Below are 21,145 nucleotides of genomic sequence, written 5' to 3'. Positions count from 1 at the left end.
TAAATAATCTTTCCCTACTTCTGAAGGTCGTGGTACAATGTGATAAGTGAATCCAAGAAGTCCTTCAGCTGCTGTGGGTGATGTAAGTAGTACCTGAAATGGACCTTCCCCCCATTGGGCTGGACCAGTTCTTTTTCTTTATCACTTTGATGATGATCCAGTCCCTGGGTTTTACTGTCTTCAGAGATTCCTTCACCGGTTCACCTGGAACAGACTAAACAGAAGAGATCTTTCTACTTGTTAATATTTGTATACTGCTAAGGTTTCTTCTCTTTTTCTTTTTTTCTTCATCATGTCAGTTGATGACTGTGTTTTGACTGTGGGAGTACAAATGGTCTTCCATACCTTTTCTCAAATGGAGTTCATCTTGTGCTAGTTGGAGGATGCATTTTTAGGATGGTAAACAGTAAACCCAATATTTCCCATTTCTTCCATGATTTTTTTCAGTCTTGACTTAATTATTCCATTGTGTCTCTCCACGAAACCTGCTGATTGTGGATGATATGCACAGTCGTTTCTAATGTCTATTTTAAGTTCTTTGCCATCAGTGAGATGACGTTGTTTACAAAGTGTGTCAAATTATCACTGAAGATCTAGAAATGATTTATTTTACCCGTGCTTTTGCTACTGAGAGTGCATCTGCTTGTGCACATGGAAATATTTCAGTCCATTTGGTAAAAACCTCTGTTGTCACAGAGCAGAATCGTTTCCCTTAACATTAATTTAGTTCAATGAAATCTACACAATAATGGAATAATGAAATCCAAACAAATATGTTGAAAAAGATACACTGGCTTAGGGAATCATCTTCGTTTTGGTCTTAGATTGCCCTGTTGATTGTATTTTGCACATATTTGACCTGCTAGACAAAACTTTATTCATTTATTTATTCTAAAAAGAAATTATTTTAGACCTGGAACGATCCATCTTTTATTTTTTATGGAACTCCAAATGGGAAAGGTTGAGGAGGGAAGTACTGAAGAAGCCAAACGTGAAGGGAGGGAAAGCAGTACCAGATCTGTATTTGTTTTTAGGAAGTCTCTTTACCTCTGTCCAATTAAAGTGTGCAATTAACCCATCCAAAAACCCAGCGGCAGCTGCAATGGCAAGATTCTGGATGGGGGCCTACATGAGAAGATTACGACTTTTACCATCAGACCTGAAAGTACCTGTGTCTTTTAATCTAACAGAAAGTTATGCTTTGATAAAGACATTTTTAAACCATTTTAATTTAGAACTCCAGGGGTATGTCGGCGACGGCCACCTGCCCCCGTCCAGGTTGTGGTGCGCCTCAGACGGTGAGGCATTTCTTCTGGGAGTGCAGTGCTGCTGTGGACATGTGGGCAACAGCCGACTCCTTAAATTTCCCGTACTTACCAGCAAGAGAGGTCCTGTCAGCACAACTGGTGCTTTATGGGGTGAGTCAAAATCAGAACCTCAGGAAAGAGGAATTTGTCAAAAGGTGGCTCACCCTGGCCGCCATCAAAGACGCCATATGGACCTCAAGAAACTTGCTGGTAAGAAGGCACAAGCAGATTCCCCCCGTGGCTGTGATCCAGATGGCAATAGCAACAGCCCAAGAGGCTGAGAGCCAAGGATGCAGCCACCAAGAAGCATCGCCTCTGTGCTCACTCGGACGAAGGAACCGGAGTCACACGAAAAAAAGGTCCAAGCAATAGCAGTGGATCACTTGATCTTAGCCAAAAGGCAGAGAAGCAGTAACTGTCCACTGGTTCACGTCCGAGGGCCCTTCCTGGCACAATGTGCACTTGTAGCGGTGTTCTTTTTATGGCCATAGCTGGCCAGAGTGTCACTTTGCACCTCCGCCCACCCGCTGCACTGAGCACTCTTCAGCCCTTAAATGGCATAACTTCGCACTCCCGCACGCTCCAGCGAGCACCATTCAAGCAACAACGGCACATTCGCAACAAGTAAGGCGACTCTACTCAGAGAAGTCACTCTGCACAGTAACAAGATTTCTTTTGCACAGACAGAAAGGGCTTCACCCGCAAAGGTAAAGCCTGCCAAAAATAGAAACAACTCATTAGTGCTGCTCTCCACGGAAGTGTTTAGTAAAAGGCGAAAGACTTGTACCTTATGAAGAGAAACCAGAGTACGATTATCCATCACTGCTGGAGCAGGGCATCAGGCTAGTTGGCATAGCCACGTTCCCCATGGTGAGCTTTGCTTGGTTGAGACGCTTGCTCTCCCCCCTTGCTCCTCGGCTGACCATGTAGGAACAATCGGGCCCTATTCGATGGCTGCCTTGTCTTTTACTCTGTGCAAAAGACAAGGCAGCCACAAACACCACGGGAACACCGTATTGAGGCTTTGTTCTGACCGCTCATTCGGTGTCGCGTTTCTTTCAAGCAATTCTCCCGGTTAGCCCGCACTCGGCTCGCTCCCAGAGTCATGTTAAAGTCTACTTCGCATTCACTCTCTTTTCTCAGCAGATTAAAAGAAAGTTTCATCTTGGGCTCCCGGAAACTTCCATCCTGCACCGCTGTTTGCTTTTTCACAAGAGCAGAGAAGAGCGCACCGTTCCCAGCGGCACTGCAGTACCGGGTCGATGCTAAGAGTGAATGGAGAAGGCTCCTTTTTCAACTTCTATTCCTAAAAATCCATTTAATAAGTAGTCCTCGTATAGAGGACATATCAGATATTAATGTGAGTCTTTATGGTATTATTTCACCCATTAACACTTAAGGTACCTCATACAGTGGCTGTGATATGGTTACTTAACAAAATATCTTTACCAGACATCTCTCCTACATAACTGTTCTTCTTTCACAGCCACACCTTGTTGTCGAGAGATGTGCTACACTTAATCCATCCACACTGCTACCTACCCCACAGATGGAAAGCCTCATGATTGCATGTCAGAAATAACCATCAGTGTTTTACCCAGGCCAGACTTAACTGATACAACGTTGTACTTTGTAGAATGAGAAAGAACTTCTTCAGCAATAAGCATCTCTCGACATATGACGAAATACAGATTTTGCTATAAAATTAATTCCTTCTATCAGCCTAACTTAAAACTGTTTGTCCTCCTTATTTATCCACTTCAAATCGAGTTTCAACAATTAAAAAAATTTTGTAGTTTGAGAAAGAACAACTTAATCTTCAGCAATCAGTATAGAAAGAGGGTAAGAAAAGGTGCAAATGCCAACCATACATCACTAAAAGGTGGAGCGGAAGTATTCGGCTGCAAGTAGATGTGAATGTCCGACCATAATTTGTAAAAATTCGGGTAAGAAAAGGTTCGAATGCCCGACTATATATTAACAAAAGCGGCAGAAGAGGTCGTCGGATGAGAGTGGGTGAGAATTTCATTTTATAAAATGCGGTTAAAAAAAAGGTGTGAATGCCCCATAGAACAATAAAAGGTGGAGCGGAAGTGTTCGGCTGCAAGAAGGTGTGAATATCCGACTATATTTGGTGAAAAGCAGGTGAAGTAAGGTCTGAATGCCCAACCTTACATCATCAAAAGCGAGATCAGAGGTGTTTGGCTGCAAGAAGGCCATAGTTTGCCATAAGCGGGTAAGGTGCGAATGACCGACAACAAAAGTGGGGGCGGAGGTCTTCGGATTCAAGTGGGTGTGAATATAATATAAAATTTTAACATAGTTTGAGTGAAGGAATTCATTTTGTAGTAAAATCCAAAATCGTGCAGAACTCATGAAAGTAAGCTTATTCTCGGATTCCTGAAACTTTTGATTTGCTCTTTCTTTTACTGCAAAGTCCGTTTTTTTTTTTGTTTAAATCTTTCTAAACGTTGATAAATATGAAGGACAAAGCAGTTTTAACATAGTTTGAGTGAAGGAATTCATTTTATACATAAAATCCCAAATCATGCAGAACGTATGAAAACAAGCTTATTCTCGGATTCCTGATCCTTCAGTGTTGCTCTTTCTTCTACTGCAAAATATAATGTTGTTCTTTGTTGAAGTCGATCTAGACATTGATAAATATGAAGGACAAAGCAGTTTTCACTTGGTTTGAGTGAAGGAATTAATTTTATACATAAAATCTCAAATCATGCAGAACGTATGAAAACAAGCTTATTCTCGGATTCCTGATCCTTCAGTGTTGCTCTTTCTTCTACTGCAAAGTACAACGTTGTTTTTTTGTTTAAATCTTTCTAGACATGGTAAATATGAAGGACAAAACAATTTTAACATAGTTTGAGTGAAGGAATGCATTTTATAAGCAAAATCCCAAATCATGCAGAACTCACGAAAAGCTTTTTCTCGGATTTCTGAACTATTAGTGTTGCTCTTTCTTTTACTGCAAAATACAACGTTGTTTTTTGTTGAAATCTATCTAGATTGATAAATACCAGCCGAACATCTCTGAAAGGCTTTCTTACCTTTTCTTACCCGCTTTTTACAAACTATAGTCAGACATTCACACCTTGCAGCTGAACCACCTCCTCTCCCACTTATGATCATGTGCGGTTTGATTTTCGAAAAATTTCTTTCATGTTCTCTAGCAATTATTGATGGACATTCAGACCTTCTTGCAGCTGAACACCTCCACTCCCTCTTTTGATCATACATTGTCGGGCATTCGCACCTTGTCTTACCCGCTTTTTACAAACTTTAGTCGAACATTCACACCTTTTTGCAGCTGAACCACCTCCGCTCCTTGTTTTGATCATGTATGGTCTTGCAATACTACCTTTTCTTACACATTTGTGAGTAATTATGGCTGGACATTCACACCTACTTGCAGCCGAACACCACCTCTCCCGCTTTTGATGATGTATGGACCGGCATTCTTACCTTTTCTAACACATTTTTCAGCAATTATGGTCGGAGATTCACACCTACTCACAGCCGAACAACTCCGCTCCCGCATTTGATGGTGTATAGTCGGGCATTCTCACCCTTTCTCATCAGCTTTTTGCATTCGCACCTTTTTTTTACCCATTTTTCAGGAATTAGGGGTGGACATTCAAACTTTCGTGCAGCAAAACACCTCCTCTCCCACTTATGATCATGTGCGGTTTGATTTTTGAAAATTTTCTTTTATGTTTTCTAGCAATTATTGATGGACATTCAGACCTTCTTGCAGGTGAACCCCTCCGCTCCCGCTTTTGATCATACATTGTCGGGCATTCGCACCTTGTCTTACCAGCTTTTTACAAATTTTAGTCGAACATTCACACCTTCTTGCAGCTGAACACCTCCGCTCTCGCTTTTGATTGTGTATAGTCGGGCTTTCGAGCCTATTCTTCCCCGGTTTTTACAAATTATGGTTGGGCATTCAGACCTTGCAGTTGAACAGCTCTGCTCCCGCTTTTGATTATGTTTGGTTGGATATTCGAACCTTTTCTTAACTGCTTTTTACAAACTTTGGTCGGACGTTCACACCTCCTCACAATCGAACAGCTCTGCTCCCGCTTTTGATTATGTTTGGTTGGATATTCGAACCTTTTCATACCCGCTTTTTACAAACCATGGTCGGACTTTCACACCTTCCTGTAGCCGAAACACTCCGCTCCCGCTATCGATTGTGTACAGTCGGGTATTTTAACCTTTTCTTACCCGCTTTTTACCAACTATGGTCGGACATTCACACAGTCTTACAGCGGAACACCTCCGCTCCCTCTTTTGATGGTGTATGTTCGGGCATTCGAACCTTTTCTTACCCGCTTTTTACAAACTATGGTCAGACATTCAAACCTTCTTGTAGCCGAACACATCCACTTCTGCTTATGATCACGTGCGGTTTGATATTCGAAAATTTTCTTTCATGTTTTATAACAATTATTGATGGACATACAGACCTTCTTGCAGCTGAACACCTCCGCTCCCTGTTTTGATGGTGTATGTTCGGGCATTCGAACCTTTTCTTACCCGTTTTTTACAAACTATGGTCGGACATTCAAACCTTCTCATAGCCGAACACATCCACTCCTGCTTTTGATGATGTATGGTTGGGCATTCGCACCTTTTCTTACCCATTTTTCAGTAATTATGGGTGGACATTCACACCTTCTTGCAGCTGAACACCTCCTCTCCCGCTTATGATCATGTGCGGTTTGATATTCGAAAATTCTCTTTCATGTTTTCTAGCAATTATTGATGGACATTCAGACCTTCTTGCAGCTGAACACCTCCGCTCCCGCTTTTGATTGTGTATAGTCGGGCTTTGGAGACTTTTCTTCCCTGGTTTTTTACAAATTATGGTTGGACATTCAGACCTTCTTTCAGCCAAAAACCTCCGCTCCCTCTTTTGATCATACATTTTCGGGCATTCGCACCTTTTCTTACCCGCTTTTTACAAACCTTGGTCGGACTTTCACACCTTTTAGTAAACGAACAACTCTGCTCCCGCTATTGATTGTTTACAATCGGGTATTTTAAACCTTTTCTTACCCGCTTTTTACCAACTATGGTCAGACATTCACACCTTCTTACAGCGGAACACCTCCTCTTTTGATGTTGTATGTTCGGGCATTCGAACCTTTTCTTACCCGCCACAAACTATGGTCAAATATTCAAACCTTATGTAGCCGAACACATCCTCTCCTGCTTTTGATGATGTATGGTTGGGCATTCGAACCTACTTGTTGCCCGCTTTTTATTAATTATGGGTGGACATTCACCCCTTGTCGCAGCCAAAGACCTCCGCTCCCTGTTTTGATCATGTATGGTTTGACATTCGCACCTTTTCTCACTCGATTTTTACTATGGTCGGCCATTCACAGCTTCCTCTTCACACCCACTTGCATCCGAAGACCTCCGCCCCCACTTTTGTTGATATTTAGTCGGTCATTCGCACCTTACTCGCTTTTTGCAAACTATGGCCTTCTTGCAGCCAAACACCTCTGATCTCGCTTTTGATGATGTAAGGTTGGGCATTCAGACCTTGCTTCACCTGCTTTTCTCCAAATATAGTCGGACATTCACAACTTCTTGCAGCCGAACACTTCCGCTCCACCTTTTATTGTTCTATGGGGCATTCACACCTTTTTTTAACCGCATTTTATAGATTATGGTTGGAAATTCTCACCCACTCTCATCCGAAGACCTCTTCTGCCGCTTTTGTTAATATATAGTCGGACATTCGAACCTCTTCTTACCCGCTTTTTACAAATTATGGTCGGACATTCACACCTACTTGCAGCCGAATACTTCCGCTCCACCTTTTAGTGATGTATGGTTGGCATTTGCACCTTTTCTTACCCTCTTTTTATACTGATTGCTGAACATTAAGTTGTTCTTTCTCAAACTACAAAATTTTTTTAATTGTTGAAACTCGATTTGAAGTGGATAAATAAGGAGGACAAACAGTTTTAAGTCAGGCTTATAGAAGGAATTAATTTTATAGCAAAATCTGTATTTCGTCATATGTCGAGAGATGCTTATTGCTGAAGAAGTTCTTTCTCATTCTACAAAGTACAACGTTGTATCAGTTAAGTCTGGCCTGGGTAAAACACTGATGGTTATTTCTGACATGCAATCATGAGGCTTTCCATCTGTGGGGTAGGTAGCAGTGTGGATGGATTAAGTGTAGCACATCTCTCGACAACAAGGTGTGGCTGTGAAAGAAGAACAGTTATGTAGGAGAGATGTCTGGTAAAGATATTTTGTTAAGTAACCATATCACAGCCACTGTATGAGGTACCTTAAGTGTTAATGGGTGAAATTACACCATAAAGACTCAGTTTAATATCTGATATGTCCTCTATACGAGGACTACATATTAAATGGATTTTTAGGAATAGAAGTTGAAAAAGGAGCCTTCTCCATACACTCTTTGCATCGACCCGGTACTGCAATGCCGCTGGGAACGGTGCGCTCTTCTCTGCTCTTGTGAAAAAGCAAACAGCGGTGCAGGATGGAAGTTTCAGGGAGCCCAAGATGAAATTTTTTTTTAATCTGCTGAGAAAAGAGAGTGAATGCAAAGTAGACCTTAACACGGCTCTGGGAGCGAGCCGAGTGCGGGCTAACCGGGAGAATTGCTTGAAAGAAGGGCGACACCGAATTAGCGGTCAGAAAAAAGCCTCAATCAGGTGTTCCTGTGGTTTTTGTGGCTGCCTTGTCTTTTACTCTGTGCAAAATCGAATAGGGCCCGATTGTTCCTACTTGGTCAGCCGAGGAGAAAGGGGGGGGAGCAAGCGTCTCAACCAAGCAAAGCTCACCATGGGGAAGGTGGCTATGCCAACTAGCCTGATGACCTGCTCCCGCAGTGACGGATAATCGTACTCTGGTTTCTCTTCATACCTTCTTTTACCTTTTACTAAACACTTCCGTGGAGAGCAGCGCTAATGAGTTGTTTCTATTTTTGGCAGGCTTTACCTTTGCGGGTGAAGCCCTTTCTGTCTGTGCAAAAGAAATCTTGTTACTGTGCAGAGTGACTTCTCTGAGTAGAGTCGCCTTACTTGTTGCGACTGTGCCGATGTTGCTTGAATGGTGCTCGCTGGAGCGTGCGGGAGTGTAAAGTTATGCCATTTAAGGGCTGAAGAGTGCTCAGTGCAGCGGGTGGGCGGAGGTGCAAAGTGACACTCTGGCCAACTATGGCCATAAAAAGAACACAGCTACAAGTGCACATTGTGCCAGGAAGGGCCCTCGGACGTGAACCAGTGGACAGTTATTGCTTCTCTGCCTTTTGGCTAAGATCAAGTGATCCACTGCTATTGCTTGGACCTTTTTTTCGTGTGACTCCGGCTCCTTTGTCCGAGTGAGCACAGAGGCGATGCTTCTTTGTGGCTGCGTCCTTGGCCTGCCGCCTCCAGCTGCAGCCTCTTGGGCTGTTGCTACTGCCATCTGGATCACAGCTACGGGGGGAATCTGCTTGTGCCTTCTTACCAGCAAGTTTCTTGAGGTCCATATGGCGTCTTTGATAGCGGCCAGGGTGAGCCACCTTTTGACAAATTCCTCTTTCTTGAGGTTCTGATTTTGACTCACCCCATAAAGCACCAGTTGTGCTGACAGGACCTCTCTTGCTGGTAAGTACGGGAAATTTAAGGAGTCGGCTGTTGCCCACAAGTCCACAGCAGCACTGCACTCCCAGAAGAAATGCCTCACCGTCTCAGGGGCGCCACAACCTGGACGGGGGCAGGTGGCCGTCGCCGACATACCCCTGGAGAGCATGACAGATCTGACTGGGAGAATCTCGTGAGCCACCATCCATGACAAATCCCAAAGTCTGTTCAGAAGAGCTGAAAGGTTCACACTGCGCCAAACTGTTGAGGGCTCGCCAAGAGTGAGCCCACGCACTGGACTCACTGGGGCCCGCTCCTGCACAACAGAGAGCAAAGATCGATGGCACGTTAAAACTTGTACATCTTCTTGTTCTAAATTAAAATGGTTTAAAAATGTCTTTATAAAAGCATAACTTTCTGTTAGATTAAAAGACACAGGTACTTTCAGGTCTGATGGTAAAAGTCGTAATCTTCTCATGTAGGCCCCCATCCAGAATCTTGCCATTGCAGCTGCCGCTGGGTTTTTGGATGGGTTAATTGCACACTTTAATTGGACAGAGGTAAAGAGACTTCCTAAAAACAAATACAGATCTGGTACTGCTTTCCCTCCCTTCACTTTTGGCTTCTTCAGTACTTCCCTCCTCAACCTTTCCCATTTGGAGTTCCATAAAAAATAAAAGATGGATCGTTCCAGGTCTAAAATAATTTCTTTTTAGAATAAATAAATGAATAAAGTTTTGTCTAGCAGGTCAAATATGTGCAAAATACAATCAACAGGGCAATCTAAGACCAAAACGAAGATAATTCCCTAAGCCAGTGTATCTTTTTCAACATATTTGTTTGGATTTCATTATTTCATTATTGTGTAGATTTCATTGAACTAAATTAATGTTAAGGGAAACGATTCTGCTCAGTGACAACAGAGGTTTTTACCAAATGGACTGAAATATTTCCATGTGCACAAGCAGATGCACTCTCAGTAGCAAAAGCACGGGTAAAATAAATCATTTCTAGATTTGAAATTCCTGAAAAGATCTTCAGTGATAATTTGACACACTTTGTAAACAACGTCATCTCACTGATGGCAAAGAACTTAAAATAGACCTTAGAAACGACTGTGCATATCATCCACAATCAGCAGGTTTCGTGGAGAGACACAATGGAATAATTAAGTCAAGACTGAAAAAAATCATGGAAGAAATGGGAAATATTGGGTTTACTGTTTACCATCCTAAAAATGCATCCTCCAACTAGCACAAGATGAACTCCATTTGAGAAAAGGTATGGAAGACCATTTGTACTCCCACAGTCAAAACACAGTCATCAACTGACATGATGAAGAAAAAAAGAAAAAGAGAAGAAACTTTAGCAGTATACAAATATTAACAAGTGGAGAGATCTCTTCTGTTTAGTCTGTTCCAGGTGAACCGGTGAAGGAATCTCTGAAGACAGTAAAACCCGGGGACTGGATCATCATCAAAGTGATAAAGAAAAAGAACTGGTCCAGCCCAATGGGGGGAAGGTCCATTTCAGGTACTACTTACATCACCCACAGCAGCTGAAGGACTTCTTGGATTCACTTATCACATTGTACCACGACCTTCAGAAGTAGGGAAAGATTATTTACCCACCACTGTTTTCTGAGGCAAAAGTCTGACTACAAAGGGGAATTCTCTCAACAGGAGGGGGTTCATCTCAACCTCAGTGAAGAAAACAACGGCTAACATGAGAACATATGGTGTTGACTAAATTAACCATACAGAATACCACCACTGTCTCCTTGACATAGAAAGTGCCACACTAGAAATAATATTTATTTAAACTTGGAGATAAATGGAGAAAATAATCTCATATACAATAGCTGAGACAGAAAAAACAAAAAACTTTTGAAGACACGATTAAAACAACATTTAGAACATACAATAAGCTTAAAAGGAATGACAAAGCTGCGACTGAGAAGGCATAGAAGTCTAATTAAAAACAGGAGCAGTAGGACAGACTTTTCTGAAATCTGAGTAAGCTCTGGGAATCAAATTTAGATAATGATCAGACTTGGCCTTTCTTATTTCTGCTGTACCTTTATTTCTAAGCTTCCTAAAAGCAAGGCAATGACCCGGGTCCCTCATATGCCCAGCTAGCATCCAAGGTTTATTTATTTTTTAAGTAAAGAAGACAGTTGTGACGAAAGCCAGGGACTAGACCTGTTCTAAGTTCTATACTTTTTAAAAGGGGCGTGTTTATCAACTATGGAATTAGAAGCTTTACAAAAAAGGTCAAGTGCTTGATCTTCATCTGGGATTTTAACAGTGTCATGAGTATAACTATTCAACAGATCAGTTAAAAAAAAATCCTGCTCATGGAGATGTTTCAGGATCTGGATACCAAGCGTGGACCTAATGTTTTCATTTTTGCAATTCTGATACAGGCTATTGAGCAGTGATAACTAACACCAAGTTCAGATACTGCGGATTTTCTACCTTTGATTTGTTAAGATTGAGCCAATCAGGGACAACCTTGAAGGATCTCTTAAGATTGGTTTTATAGGATCAGTAATTACCTGAGAAAGGTTGATATTGGTACACACCTTTTTTAAATGATCAGAGGCAGAGTTCAACTTGTTTAAATTAAAATTGCCACACAGAGATTGGGTTTAGGCCACATGCACACAGAATGACATCAACAAATATAAGAAATATTAAACATTTACACATAGATTTTTGAATACGTGTAGAGGAATGATACTTTGAAATGTGCTCATTGCGGAGTTATGATCAGTTGAGTAATGAACTATTCTGGGAAAGAGGTTCTATTCCCAGCATCATGATGGACACTCCTGATATAGAAGGTTTTGCTAACGCATTGGAATTGTTGTACTATTTCCATATGCATGTGCAATGAAGAATTGCTTGCTGCTGATAAATGCAAAGAAGAACAGCTTACACATAGATGCTCACATATAGGCTGCTCAATGCAATGAAGACCTGCTTATCCAGTAAGGTTCAATGTCAATGTGTAATATTCAATTAGGATTTGCAAAACAGTGAAGTTAAACAATGAATGGGTCCATAGTCGGTATGACAAGACTACAGGAATATTTACCTGGGTGTACATTCAAACAGAGATGAGAAAATTGCGATAAATAATTGTTTGTTTGTTTGTTAGTATGTATATGAATGTTATTTGTATAAACTGTGTTGAGTTGTAGTTACTCAGTAGTGTCTCAGTGAAACAACCGACGGGGGAAGCCTTGCGGTGACAACAAAAGCAGTGTTTTACTGATCAGTCAAGTTGCTCCAGTGTACTCCATACAAACTGGTTGGTTACTGAAGGGATAGAAAATGGGGAATACTTGTTTTAAAGCAAACAAGGAATTAGATGGGAAAAATACATGTTTTAACGGGACCCAGACAATATTAAATACTCAGACAGATGGGAGAAGAAGTGCAGTTTTGTAGGAAATCAGAAAGTTATTACATAAAATTAGTGAAATCAATTGAAGAATGCCTTTCTGTAGTGCTGTTTACCACAGATGAGCAGCTTTGCGACCAAGCACATTGTAGATCGCTTTACTGCCAAAATGATCTAATTTAATGTATTGGTTTAGACATGCATGACAGCATTTTAAGAACAAAGAGAGAAACAAAAAGGGACAACACTTCATGGTGGAAGGTGATGTATAAATAACTGTGTATATGATGAAGGAGAGACCATTTGAGCACCACAGCCATTTCGCAGCACAGGGACAGCAGTCCAAGTTAAAGGATCTCCCACGTGGTATCACCTGTCACACTGTCAAGGCATCAAAAGAAGAAAAAATCACCAAACTCAAGGACAAAGAGACGAAGACTCTGGTGAACGAAGAGAGAGGACTGACAAACCAGAAATACAAAAGGATGCTCGATATCAAGATCCAAAAGTAGAGGCTAACAATGCCACGAACACTTACGATGCTGGGAATGATGCCAGCAATGAACAGAGAAGAAGATTCAGTGTCATCAATCTGCAACACGTGCCTCTAATGAGGGGGTGAATATAGAATCCTCAACGATTACAACGTCTCTGGGAACTGTGACAACAACAAGGTTTAAACCATTTTGATATATATTGTAACCTATTGGCTAAGGAATAGTGCTGAAAATGAGGTAAATCTAATCCACCACTGTCCTTGGTCTTCTGTAGGGTTTTTAAACTAATACGTGGTGGTTTGTTTTTCCACAGAAATTTGGAGATGCATGAATCTAGTGACTTAAACCAAGTAGCAGATGGTTTTATGGGGATCATTGAGAACAAATAGTTAACTTTTGGTAGTATCATCATTTTAATGGTTGTAACTCTCCCCATAAGTGATATAGGTAAGGACTTCCAACGAGAGAGCTCGTCCTCTACTCTCTTTAATAATTGCACATAATTTAGCTTTGTTAGCTCTGAGAGCCTGGAGGAAATGTTTATGCCTAAATATCTAATATTTCCTGACTGTAAAGTGATCGCAAGTATATTCTGGACCCTACAGTTAATGGGCAGAACTGTGGTCTTAGACCAGTTGATAGAGTAGTCACAAAGTGCAGAGAATTTATTTATGAGTGTAATCATGTGAGTGAGAGACGTCTGTGATTTCTGAAGGAAAAGTAATACATCATCTGCATAAAGACTTATTTTATGCTCAATATTTTGGGGTTGGATGCCTTTAATATTTCTATCTTGTCTGATAGCAGCTGCTAAAGGTTTGATGATAATAGCAAAAAGTGAGGGAGAAAGTGGGCAACCCTGTCTTGTACCTCTCCGCAGACTGAAGCTTGGAGAAGTTTGATCATTTGTCCTGACACTTGCATTTGGGGAGCTATATAATATCCTTATCCAGTTGATGAAGTGTGACACAAACCCGAATTTGTTTAATGTTGCGAATAAAAATTCCAGTTCACTCCATCAAATGCTTTTTCTGCATCTAGAGAGTCGATTATGGTTTCCAAGTTGTTGATGGTAGAATAGTCTATGAGAAAAAGCGGGTGAGAAAAGGTGCGAATGTCCAACCATACATGATCAAAAAGCAGGAGTGGATGTGTTCGGCTACAAGAAGGTTTGAATGCCCGACCATACACCATCAAAAGAGGGAGTGGAGGTGTTCCGCTGTAAGAAGGTGTGAATGTCTGACCGTAGTTGGTAAAAGGCGGGTAAGAAAAGGTTAAAATATCCGACTGTACACAATCAATAGCGGGAGCGGAGTTTTTCGGCTAAAAGAAGGTGTGAAAGTCCGACCATGGTTTGTAAAAAGCGGGTAAAAAAAGGTTTGAATGCCCGAATATACACCATCAAAAGCGGAAGCGGAGGTGGTTGAGAATTTCCAACCATAATCTATAAAATGCGGGGGGAAAAAAAGTGTGATAGAACACTAAAAGGTGGAGCGGAAGTGTTCGGCTGCAAGAAGGTGTGAATGTCCGACTATATTTGGTGAAAAGCAGGTGAAGCAAGATCTGAATGCCCAACCTTACATCATCAAAAGCGAGATCAGAGGTGTTTGGCTGCAAGATGGCCATGGTTTGCCAAAAGCGGGTAAGGTGCGAATGACCGACTAAATATCAACAAAAATGGGGGCGGAGGTCTTCGGATGCAAGTGGGTGTGAATATCCCACCATACAAGTATGGTGGAGAGGAAGCTGTGAATGGCCGACAATAGTAAAAAGCGGGTGAGAAAAGGTGCAAATGTCCAACCATACATGATCAAAACAGGGAGCGGAGGTGTTTGGCTGCGACAAGGTGTGAATGTCCACCCATAATTAATGAAAAGCGGGCAACAAGTCGGTTCGAATGCCCAACCATACATCATCAAAAGCAGGAGTGGATGTGTTCGGCTACAAGAAGGTTTGAATGTCCAACCAAAGTTTTTAAAAAGCAGTTAAGAAAAGGTTCGAATATCCAAGCAAACATAATCAAAAGCGGGAGCAGAGCTGTTCGACTGCAAGTAGGTGTGAATGTAAGATCATAATTTGCAAAAAGCTGATGATAAAGGGTGAGAATGCCCGACTATACACCATCAAATGCGGGAGCGGAGTTGTTCGGCTGTGAGTAGGTGTGAATCTCCGACCATAATTGTTGAAAAATGTGTTAGAAAAGGTAAGAATGCCGGTCCATCCATCATCAAAAGCGGGAGAGGTGGTGTTCGGCTGCAAGTAGGTGTGAATGTCCGACTAAAGTTCAAATATATTAACAAAAGCGGGAGGAGAGGTCTTCGGATGAGAGTGGTTGAGAATTTCCAACCATAATCTATAAAATGCGGGGGGAAAAAAAGTGTGATAGAACACTAAAAGGTGGAGCGGAAGTGTTCGGCTGCAAGAAGGTGTGAATGTCCGACTATATTTGGTGAAAAGCAGGTGAAGCAAGATCTGAATGCCCAACCTTACATCATCAAAAGCGAGATCAGAGGTGTTTGGCTGCAAGATGGCCATGGTTTGCCAAAAGCGGGTAAGGTGCGAATGACCGACTAAATATCAACAAAAATGGGGGCGGAGGTCTTCGGATGCAAGTGGGTGTGAATATCCCACCATACAAGTATGGTGGAGAGGAAGCTGTGAATGGCCGACAATAGTAAAAAGCGTGTGAGTAAAGGTGCAAATGTCAAACCATACATGATTAACACAGGGAGCGGAGGTGTTTGGCTGCGACAAGGTGTGAATGTCCACCCATAATTAATGAAAAGCGGGCAACAAGTAGGTTCGAATGCCCGCCATACATCATCAAAAGCAGGAGTGGATGTGTTCGGCTACAAGAAGGTTTGAATGTCCGAGCATAGTTTGTAAAAAACGGGTAAGAAAAGGTTCGAATGCCCGAACATAGACCATCAAAAGTGGGAGCGGAGGTGTTCCGCTGTAAGACGGTGTGAATGTCCGACCATAGTTGGTAAAAAGCGGGTAAGAAAATGTTAAAATATCCGACTGTACACAATCAAAAGAGGCAGCGGAGTTGTTCAGCTAAGAGAAGGTGTGAATGTCTGACTATAGTTTGTAAAAAGCGGGTAAGAAAAGGTAAGAAAGCCTTTCAGAGATGTTCGGCTGGTATTTATCAATGTCTAGATAGATTTCAACAAAAAACAACGTTGTATTTTGCAGTAAAAAAAAGAGCAACACTAATGGTTCAGAAATCCGAGAAAAAGCTTTTCGTGAGTTCTGCATGATTTGGGATTTTGCTTATAAAATGCATTCCTTCACTCAAACTATGTTAAAATTGTTTTGTCCTTCATATTTACCGTCTAGAAAGATTTAAACAAAAAAACAACGTTGTACTTTGCAGTAGCAGAAAGAGCAACACTGAAGGATCAGGAATCCGAGAATAAGCTTATTTTCATACGTTCTGCATGATTTGAGATTTTATGTATAAAATTAATTCCTTCACTCAAACTATGTTAAAACTGCTTTGTCCTTCATATTTATCAATGTTTAGAAAGATTTAAACAAAAAAAAACAACATTGGACTTTGCAGTAAAAGAAAGAGCAAATCGAAAGTTTTAGGAATCCGAGAATAAGCTTACTTTCATGAGTTCTGCACGATTTGGGATTTTATGTATAAAATTAATTCCTTCACTCAAACTATGTTAAAACGGCTTTTACGTTCATATTTATCAATGACTAGATAGATTTCAACAAAAAACAACATTGGACTGTGCAGTAAAAGAAAGAACAAATCAAAAGGTGCAGGAATCCGAGAATAAGCTTATTTTCATGAGTTCTGCACGATTTCGGATTTCACTATAAAATGAATTCCTTCACTCAAACTATGTTAAAATTGCTTTTAACTTCATATTTATCAATGTCTAGATCGACTTCAACAAAGAACAACATTGGATTTTGCAGTATAGGAAAGTGCAACACTGGAGGATCAGGAATCCGAGAATAAGCTTCTTTTCATACGTTCTGCATGATTTGGGATTTTATGTATAAAATGAATTCCTTCACCCAAACCAAGTTAAAACTGCTTTGTCCTTAATATTTATCAATGTCTAGATCGACTTCAACAAAGAAAAACATTGGATTTTGCAGTAGAAGAAAGAGCAATACTGAAGGACGAGGAATCCGAGAATAAGCTTCTTTTCATACGTTCAGCACGATTTGGGATTTTATGTATAAAATGAATTCCTTCACTCAAACCAAGTGGAAACTGCTTTGTCCTTCATATTTATCAATGTCTAGATCGATTTCAACAAAGAACAACGTTGTGGACATTCACACCTACTTGCAGTCGAACAGCCCTGCTCCCGCTTTTGATTATGTTTGGTTGGATATTAGAACCTTTTCTTAACTGCTTTTTACAAACTTTGGTCGGACGTTCACACCTTCTTGCAGCCGAACACCTCCGCTTCCGCTTTTGATGGTATATATTCGAGATTCAAACGTTTTCTTACCCGCTTTTTACAAACCATGGTCGGACTTTCACACCTTCTTGTAGCCGAACAATTCCCCCCCTTCTATTGATTGTGTACAGTCGGGTATTTTAACCTTTTCTTACCCGCTTTTTACCATCTATGGTCGGACATTCACACCTTCTTACATCGGAACACCTCCGCTCCCTCTTTTGATGGTGTATGTTCGGGCATTCGAACCTTTTCTTACCCGTTTTTTTACAAACTATGGTCGGACATTCAAACCTTATGTAGCCGAACACATCCACTCCTGCTTTTGATGATGTATGGTTGGGCATTCGAACCTACTTGTTGCCCGCTTTTCATTAATTGTGGGTGGACATTCACACCTTGTCGCAGCCAAACACCTCCGCTCCCTGTTTTAATCATGTATGGTTTGACATTTGCACCTTTTCTCACACGCTTTTTACTATTGTCAGCAATTCACAGCTTCCTCTCCACCATACTTGTATGGTGGGATATTCACACCCACTTGCATCCGAAGACCTCCGCCCCCATTTTTGTTGATATTTAGTCGGTCATTCGCACCTTACCCGCTTTTGGCAAACTATGGCCTTCTTGCAGCCAAACACCTCTGATCTCGCTTTTGATGATGTAAGGTTGGACATTCAGATCTTGCTTCACCTGCTTTTCAGTCGGACATTCACACCTACTTGCAGCCGAACACCACCTCTCTCGCTTTTGATGATGTATGGACCGGCATTCTTACCTTTTCTAACACATTTTTCAGCAATTATGGTCGGAGATTCACACCTACTCACAGCCGAACAACTCCGCTCCCGCATTTGATGGTGTATAGTCGGGCATTCTCACCCTTTCTCATCAGCTTTTTGCAAATTATGATCTGACATTTACACCTACTTGCAGTTGAACAGCTCTGCTCCCGCTTTTGATTATGTTTGGTTGGATATTCGCACCTTTTCTTAACTGCTTTTTACAAACTTTGGTTGAACGTTCACACCTTCTTGTAGCCGAACACATCCACTCCTGCTTTTGATGATGTATGGTTGGGCATTCCCACCTTTTTTTTAACCATTTTTCAGGAATTATTGGTGGACATTCACACCTTCTTACAGCGGAACTCCTCCGCTCCCTCATTTAATGGTATATGTCCGGGCATTCGAACCTTTTCTTACCCGCTGTTTACAAACTATGGTCGGACATTTAAACGTTATGTAGCCGAACACATCCACTCCTGCTTTTGATGATGTATGGTTGGGCATTCGAACCTACTTGTTGCCCGCTTTTCATTAATTGTGGGTGGACATTCACACCTTGTCGCAGCCAAACACCTCCGCTCCCTGTTTTAATCATGTATGGTTTGACATTTGCACCTTTTCTCACACGCTTTTTACTATTGTCAGCCATTCACAGCTTCCTCTCCACCATACTTGTATGGTGGGATATTCACACCCACTTGCATCCGAAGACCTCCGCCCCCATTTTTGTTGATATTTAGTCGGTCATTCGCACATTACCCGCTTTTGGCAAACTATGGCCTTCTTGCAGCCAAACACCTCTGATCTCGCTTTTGATGATGTAAGGTTGGGCATTCAGATCTTGCTTCACCTGCTTTTCACCAAATATAGTCGGACATTCACACCTTCTTGCAGCCGAACACTTCCGCTCCACCCTTTAGTGTTCTATCACACTTTTTTTTCCCCCGCATTTTATAGATTATGGTTGGAAATTCTCAACCACTCTCATCCGAAGACCTCTCCTCCCGCTTTTGTTAATATATTTGAACTTTAGTCGGACGTTCACACCTACTTGCAGCCGAACACAACCTCTCTCGCTTTTGATGATGTATGGACCGGCATTCTTACCTTTTATAACACATTTTTCAGCAATTATGGTCGGAGATTCACACCTTCTTGCAGCCGAACACTTCCGCTCCACCTTTTAGTGTTCTATCACACCTTTTTTTTCACCGCATTTCATAGATTATGGTTGGAAATTCACAACCACTCTCATCAGAAGACCTCTCCTCCCGCTTTTGTTAATATATTTGAACTTTATTTGGACATTCACACCTTCTATCAGCTGAAGCAACTCCGCTCCCTGTTTTGATCATGTATGGTCTGGCAATACTACCTTTTCTTACCCGTTTATGAGTAATTATGGCTGGACATTCACACCTACTTGCAGTCGAACAGCTCTGCTCCCGCTTTTGATTATGTTTGGTTGGATATTCGCACCTTTTCTTAACTGCTTTTTACAAACTTTGGTTGGACGTTCACACCTTCTTGTAGCCGAACACATCCACTCCTGCTTTTGATGATGTATGGTTGGGCATTCCCACCTTTTTTTTAACCATTTTTCAGGAATTATTGGTGGACATTCACACCTTCTTACAGCGGAACACCTCCGCTCCCTCATTTAATGGTATATGTTCGGGCATTCGAACCTTTTCTTACCCGCTGTTTACAAACTATGGTCGGACATTTAAACGTTATGTAGCCGAACACATCCACTCCTGCTTTTGATGATGTATGGTTGGGCATTCGAACCTACTTGTTGCCCGCTTTTCATTAATTGTGGGTGGACATTCACACCTTGTCGCAGCCAAACACCTCCGCTCCCTGTTTTAATCATGTATGGTTTGACATTTGCACCTTTTCTCACACGCTTTTTACTATTGTCAGCCATTCACAGCTTCCTCTCCACCATACTTGTATGGTGGGATATTCACACCCACTTGCATCCGAAGACCTCCGCCCCCATTTTTGTTGATATTTAGTCGGTCATTCGCACATTACCCGCTTTTGGCAAACTATGGCCTTCTTGCAAGCCAAACACCTCTGATCTCGCTTTTGATGATGTAAGGTTAGGCATTCAGATCTTGCTTCACCTGCTTTTCACCAAATATAGTCGGACATTCACACCTTCTTGCAGCCGAACACTTCCGCTCCACCCTTTAGTGTTTTATCACACTTTTTTTTCCCCCGCATTTTAGAGATTATGGTTGGAAATTCTCAACCACTCTCATCCGAAGACCTCTCCTCCCGCTTTTGTTAATATATTTGAACTTTAGTCGGATGTTCACACCTACTTGCAGCCGAACACAACCTCTCTCGCTTTTGATGATGTATGGACCGGCATTCTTACCTTTTATAACACATTTTTCAGCAATTATGGTCGGAGATTCACACCTTCTTGCAGCCGAACACTTCCGCTCCACCTTTTAGTGTTCTATCACACTTTTTTTTCCCCCGCATTTTATAGATTATGGTTGGAAATTCTCAACCACTCTCATCCGAAGACCTCTCCTCCGGCTTTTGTTAATATATTTGAACTTTTGTCGGACATTCCCACCTACTTGCAGCCGAACACCACCTCTCTCGCTTTTGATGATGTATGGACCGGCATTCTTACCTTTTATAACACATTTTTCAGCAATTATGGTCGGAGATTCACACCTACTCACAGCCGAACAACTCCGCTCCCGCATTTGATGGTGTATAGTCGGGAATTCTCAGCCTTTCTCATCAGCTTTTTGCAAATTATGATCTGACATTCACACCTACTTGCAGTTGAACAGCTCTGCTCCCGCTTTTGATTATGTTTGGTTGGATATTCGCACCTTTTCTTAACTGCTTTTTACGAACTTTGGTTGGACGTTCACACCTTCTTGTAGCCGAACATATCCACTCCTGCTTTTGATGATGTATGGTTGGGCATTCTCACTTTTTTTTTTACCCATTTTTCAGGAATTATGGGTGGACATTCACACCTTCTTACAGCTGAACACCTCCACTCCCTCTTTTGATCATACATTGTCGGGCATTCGCACCTTGTCT

The 21,145-nt window shown here is 41.6% G+C and overlaps 3 non-coding genes and 1 pseudogene across 3 annotated transcripts; 2 read left to right on the top strand and 2 right to left on the bottom strand.

The window, feature by feature from the left end:
* Positions 1–2,003: 2,003 nt before the first annotated feature.
* Positions 2,004–2,117, bottom strand: LOC140302645 (U5 spliceosomal RNA). Its single transcript, XR_011915096.1, has one exon. It is a non-coding gene; the product is annotated as a U5 spliceosomal RNA (small nuclear RNA).
* Positions 2,118–2,528: 411 nt separating this feature from the next.
* On the bottom strand, positions 2,529–2,711 carry LOC140302556 (U2 spliceosomal RNA). The gene has a single exon (XR_011915015.1). It is a non-coding gene; the product is annotated as a U2 spliceosomal RNA (small nuclear RNA).
* A 4,923-nt stretch (positions 2,712–7,634) lies between these two features.
* Positions 7,635–7,817, top strand: LOC140302548 (U2 spliceosomal RNA). The gene has a single exon (XR_011915008.1). It is a non-coding gene; the product is annotated as a U2 spliceosomal RNA (small nuclear RNA).
* Positions 7,818–8,215: 398 nt separating this feature from the next.
* LOC140302666 (U5 spliceosomal RNA) lies at positions 8,216–8,323 on the top strand (annotated as a pseudogene).
* Positions 8,324–21,145: the final 12,822 nt, after the last annotated feature.

This window comes from Leuresthes tenuis, unplaced genomic scaffold, assembly GCF_036924035.1.
Source record: "Leuresthes tenuis unplaced genomic scaffold, fLeuTen1.0.hap1 SCAF_2, whole genome shotgun sequence".
Classification (NCBI taxonomy): domain Eukaryota; kingdom Metazoa; phylum Chordata; class Actinopteri; order Atheriniformes; family Atherinopsidae; genus Leuresthes; species Leuresthes tenuis.
Note: the sequence above shows the minus strand (reverse complement) of the source record. Positions and strands in the feature narration are given on the sequence as shown.